The sequence below is a fragment of the Rhinopithecus bieti genome, unplaced genomic scaffold (genome assembly GCF_001698545.2).
Source record: "Rhinopithecus bieti isolate Rb0 unplaced genomic scaffold, ASM169854v2 scaffold_17667, whole genome shotgun sequence".
Lineage (NCBI taxonomy): Eukaryota > Metazoa > Chordata > Mammalia > Primates > Cercopithecidae > Rhinopithecus > Rhinopithecus bieti.
The window spans coordinates 1,897,984-1,903,983 of record NW_016809668.1 but is presented as its reverse complement, the minus strand read 5'-3'; the positions used below and the strand labels follow the sequence as shown (position 1 = coordinate 1,903,983).

The 6,000-nt window shown below is 38.8% G+C and overlaps 1 protein-coding gene and 1 pseudogene across 4 annotated transcripts in view; one reads left to right on the top strand and one right to left on the bottom strand.

Moving 5' to 3' along the window:
• SLC24A2 (solute carrier family 24 member 2) overlaps positions 1 to 6,000 on the top strand; it is a 271,049-nt gene that overhangs the window by 153,392 nt on the left and 111,657 nt on the right. The gene's annotated exons all lie outside the window — the stretch shown is intronic.
• On the bottom strand, positions 4,792 to 5,591 carry LOC108540846 (transmembrane protein 230 pseudogene; annotated as a pseudogene). The gene has a single exon (XR_001888783.1). The product of XR_001888783.1 is annotated as a transmembrane protein 230 pseudogene (transcript).

Sequence of the window (6,000 nt, the reverse complement as noted above, 5' to 3'; positions counted from 1 at the left end):
TTGATGGGTGCTGACGAGTTGATGGGTGCAGCACACCAACATGGCACAAGTATACACATGTAACAAACCTGCACGTTATGCACATGTACCCTAGAACTTAAAGTATAATAAAAAAAAAAAAAAGTGCCTCTGTGACCTTCAAGAGACAGAAATAATAATAGTAAATCATGACAATAGTAACTGAGTCTAAATAATGATGCTGGAAGAGACAAAATAGCCTCTGTAACTTTCTCTACTCCCAGATACTAGCTTTTTGTACAAAATGAACACAAATAAAAGCTTTCATTCTAAATTCACAACAATCACTTGCCACTATTTTCTCACCTCCATTGGAAGTCAGAGCTCATAAACAGTTCCTAATGTACGTGAACTATTTTTTACTGTATTTGAAGTTGTATTGTCTGCAGCTTCCTCACAGGTCACTGCAAGGAAAATGCCACTTTCTCATTTCCCCAACACTTAGGAAGGCTCTGGAGCCCAACTGTCTGAGTTCGTGTCTTAGCTCTGCCACTTGCTGGCTGTGTGGCCTTGGACAAATTGTCCCAACTCCATCAGCCTTAGGGTCCTCCTGTGTTAAAAGGGGGAGTATGTGTTTATAATACCTATAATTGTGAGGATTCGATGAGATATTATATATATATATAACACTTGGCACACATTATTACTGAAATCTGCCTCATTTGCTACAAAGTATTCTGTAGTTTGTTCCACACCAGCATTTGATGGACCTTTTTAAAAAATCACATCTTCCAAGCTTGCCCAACCTGCAGCTCTCAGGGCACAAGTGGCCCAGGACAGCACACAAATTCTTAAACTTTCTTAAAACATTTGAGTTTTTTGTTTGTTTGTTTGTTTTAGTTCATCAGCTGTCGTTAGTATTAGTGTATTTTATGTGTGGCCCAAGATAGTTCTTCTTCCAGTGTGGCTCAGGGAAGTGAAATGGTTGAACACCTTCTGTCTTAGACACGTTCCTTAAAAGAAGTAAGGCAACCAAGACTTAATAGATGAATGCATATTGCGTTCTTTACTAGTCAAAGGAAATTTGTGTGACTAATGCCAGAACACCACTAGCAGATTGTGTTTGATTGGCATATCAAAATTGTTCATTAGCAATTGTGAGAATTGCTAAAATAGTACAACAAAGTAAATTAGGAACATCTGGATTTTTCAGGGGAAGGCAAGAGATAGCAGTGGTAGTTGGGTTGTTAATTCCTAAATTAAGTGAATTAACACTGGTGCTTAGTATCCTAAGTACAGAAATAGCCTGAGGCCCTTCTTGCCTCTCTTTCTCCATTTGTAAGATAAGGATTATTGTCTTCTATGTACATACTTAATAAGAAAGATTAATTAGTCCTTTAAGAGGTAGACTTAAATAATCACCATTACTATTAATTTAGCCAGTGGCACAAGCAGCTGAGTAGCTCTGGTAACTGACACAGAAGCACACAGTTCTGTTCTGCCTGGGTGCTCTCACTCACCGAGGCCTCTTAATTGCGTTTTAAGTAGCCACAGTTAGGGACCATGGAAGGCACAGAGGTGAATCCTGTCCTCAAGGATCTTATAACTTCCAGTATTAGGGAGGTTAACTGAAGGAGTTGGGTAAAATATATTAATACATTCCATATAGCTTATCAATTCTGTGAGAAGCATTGAAAGAATTCATTTTTAAAAGTTTGTGCTAATGTTTCAGTGGGGTGCACAAGATAATTATTTGGGATGCAAGAAAAAAATATTAAGACCTCTATTTGTTATCTTTTTTAAAAGAGGGAAGAAATTAGTCCATGTTTATATAATGGTTGACAGTAGCACACAGATACATAAGTAGATAGTCTGGGAACAGTGGCTCACACCTATAATCTCAGCACTTTGGGAGGCTCAGGTGGGAGGATCACTTGAGGCTAGGAGTTCAAGACCAGTCTGGGCAATATATAGCAAAACCCTGGCCTCTAAAAAAACTTTTCTTCTTTCGTAATTATCTGGGCATCATAGTGCTTTCCTATAGTCCCAACTACTTGGGAGGCTGAGGCAGGAGGATTGCTTGAGCCCAGAAGTTTCAGGTTGCAGGAAGCTATGGTCACACCACTGCACTCCAGCCTGGGCAACAACAGAGCAAGACTCTATCTGATAATGGTATATGATCAAGAAATTTTGGAGATTCCAATTACAATTGTGTAGATTTAACTTGTCAGTTAAATTCTGCTTCGTGAAGTCACCCTGGCGCACTTGCCTTACTGAGTATTCCATATTCCAAATTGTTCTTTAAGTGTCTCTAAACAGTTTTTCTTCTGCTCCTTCCATATTGGTTAAGATATCTATTCTTCTCAAACTTTTTTCTACTATCTCAAATATTTCATGATCATGAAGATTATTCAATCAAATCATCAAAAGGCTTTGCTTCCACAATGTGAGCTTTCATTACCATACTTCTTACTTAGATCATTTCTACCCCTTCTGTCCATCCCAGTGTATTTCTTTAAACTGGATTGTAAAGTGGGTACTCCTGCACCCTGGGCTGTCCTCGTCAGCACTTCATTGTTCTCTGAGATTCCTTCTCTGCAGAAGGGCCATGATTGTGGGATAATTACCCAGCAAACCAGTCAAAGTAATTTGAATTTAAATATTTATTTCTTTCTTTAGGAATTGATTTAATCTCCCCTCTCTTAATGTTTTAGGGAATATGTTAAGACACAGTAAAAGGAGGGAGAAAGAGATGAGTTTCCATCTGACTAAGAGGTGGTAGGGTGCCTTGCCTTTTACATTGCAGATTTGAGGCCTTTGTACCTTGTATCTAGTCTTCCCAATAGGCTTTGAGGTTTTTTCATCTTTAACAAGGAGAGACATTTTGAATGTTTTTATTTATTACCATGGTGTATTGAAAGAAAAAGGAAACATCATTTTACACTTTCATGTTAATTTTTTAAATGAAAATCAGTCATTCAAATCATTCCTCACCAAATCTTTCTGAATTCTAAGACATTAAAATTCATGTCCATTGGAATATTGGATTCATATTTTGATCATGGGCATATTTGTTTCCAATTATATTTTTGACAAAATAATTATATGTTTAAGTTTATTTCTATAGACTTTATAATGCTTCCAGGTCCTTGGCATAACGCATTGTAAGCACATTTTGCAGGACTTGGTGGAATGTTAAAGTGGTGGAAGTTTATGGCTGTTACTTAGCTTTTGCAACAAATTCCTTATTGTTCCCCTGTATCTGATGCCACATCATTGACCAAAAAAAAAAATCCCTTAGTTTACACACTTGTATTTTGGCCTATGAAGTCTTCCTGGTGACCCATTTGATCATGTGATTTGTAAGTAGATAATTACCAGAGTGAACCATGGACTTGTTAGTATCCTGTTACTGAGTGGCACTGAGGCAGCTGGACTACAGCATTGGCCTAATTTTTATGTGTGTGAAGTGGGACTGGGGGCCTGTATGTGGTGAAAGGCTATATGCAAAGTTCCATCAAAACTATACTTTATAGTCAGCAAAATCATTTCTGGCTTTCAAGGATCAAAGGAAGAAAGAAGATTTAAGGATGCTGGACTGATTTATAGTGTCAAAATACTATCTAAATGGGCTATGCATTTTATTATCTGGGGTGGAAGCATAAATGGACAATTTCAAAACACCTATCAAATAAGTAGCAAAATTCCTATATAGAAATGGGATTTCTGGCAGGACACGGTGGCTCACACCGGTAATCCCAGCATTTTGGGAGGCCAAGGCAGGTGGATAACCTGAGGTCGGGAGTCCAAGACCAGCCTGGCCAACATAGTGAAACCCTGTCTCTACTAAGAATACAAAAATTAGCTGCGCATGGTGGTGGGCGCCTATAATCCCAGCTACTTAGGAAGCTGAGGCAGGAGAATTGTTTGAACCCGGAAGGTGGAGTTGCAGTGAGCTGAGATCATGCCATTGCACTCCAACCTGGGCAACAAGAGCAAAACCCCATCTCAAAGAAAAAAAAAAAAAAAAAAAAAGGAATTTCCACCAAGAAGGACAATAGAGATTAAAGACATCTTTCAGTTGCTCAATTTAAGTGCAATCACCATATGACTAATTTGAGTCATTGAGAAGGGGGCCAGTTTAATTGAATAAAGGTTTGAATTACAGAATATTTTCTTGTAAGTAGAAGATGGCCTGACAAAAGTCTTGCTTTCATGAATGGAGAGGGGAGTCTGCGTTGGCACACCAAAACTCTGACCTGAGACCTTCAGGATGCAGTTTATGAATTTTTTTTTTTTTTTTTTTTTTTTTTTTTTTTTTTTTTTGGATGTTCAACATTTTAATTCTGGAATATAAGTCACTTTTCAAGCTAAAAAAATAGAATCAAAACCTAAGGTTGATCTGTCCTGTAGACATCCGGCCTGATCCTTGGAAATCATGAGCAGAATTGATGACATAATACAAGTGCTAGCAATATGGGTTATAAACTTAAATAAATACCACTTATCCACTGTTCATTAGGAACAGCCAAAAGTCCAAGCCATTAAAGGAATAATCTAGAGAACATTTTGGGATTTACTAGGGACAAATGACCCAAATTTTATATGCCTGTACAAATCTACTCCGTGAACTGGGATCAAATGGGCCAAGGCTGGTTAAAACAGAGAAAGTATTTACATTTTGAAAACTTTGTCCACAGGATAAAAAATCCTGGTTTGCTGTCCAATAAGAAAGTAAGTTAAAAAAAAATTATCAGATGAAACTCACTGATCTTTTGATTTCAAGGCCCTTCCACGGAAACATGAGGGTAGGCCATAAAGTGTGGAAGGATAATATACTGCAGATATTTTTAAATAAATTACTTAGTAAAAAGAAATTAGCCATACTGACATTCCTTCCATTTTGCACAAGAACAAATTGGCAATGAAGACTATTTAAAAGAAATGCTCAGCTCTACAGAGGGTGGTGGCAGGCAATACTTTTCCATTACAGAATAACCTCTATTCTTCCATGATACATATTCCTGTGGAAAAACTTGTCAGGAGCTCTTGCCAGGGCAAAGGGATGAAAAACAGAGCATGTCCTAATTAGCTACTGTAGGTTCAGTTAACATCTTTGGGAAGGACCCGTAAAATCTGGCCATTATTTTCTTAAACATCTGCAAGCTGCAGAATTCCTTAGTCCTTAGCTATAGTTTCTGCTAGGTATCTTAAAGCTGGGACAGTTCCACTGTGACTGTTCTCCTCAGCTATTAGGTGGGTGCTAGTCATCAAAGTCTGGAATGTCATCATAGGAGTAACCACGGTAGCCTTTGGATGCATAGCAAGTGATGTGCAGGTGGTTAAATCCGGGTAGGAACACCAGAATGCCAGGATCAGGACTGGAACGGCCGGTCTGCCCCCACTTTGCTGATGTGGTCTGACAGCAGGAGGGAGCTTATAATAATGAGAAAGGCGCCAATCAAAAACAGCACAGTGGCAAGTGCAATGGCCTTATAAGGGATCTTAGAAGGAGTTTTATTAAACTGAAGGTCGATGTAGCCGTCATCTGTGCTGGAGAGCCTTGAATATTTCACTTTACTACTGGGGATTCCAGTGGCCAGGTTGGTATGGGACAGCATCATAACACGTTGACACAGCAGAGCGGCGCGCCAGGCCGCCCGCACACCCAGAGCTCACCCACGGTTGGCAGTGCCCGAGGTCGCATGGCATGGCCCGCTTAAGTGCCCAGTTTATTCTTTTAAACAATCCTCGAAGAACGGCTGTGGGTGTGCTATGGATTGGCTTAACATATTTTTTTCTACAGCTATAGGAAATTTATTTCAATGTATTCATTAAATTTGTTTATAGGAATTTGTTAAGCCAATCCATAGCATGCTGACCACCAGGAATTGGGCTTTCATATTAATACAGCCCAAATGAGTGGTATTTGGTGTGTTTAAAATTAAGGGGGTTAAAAAGCAAAATACATCATAAGAATGCCAAGATTAATCCTTAAAGTCACGTTAGTCTTCTTTTGAAGAAGTTGTCTTCTGTAACATC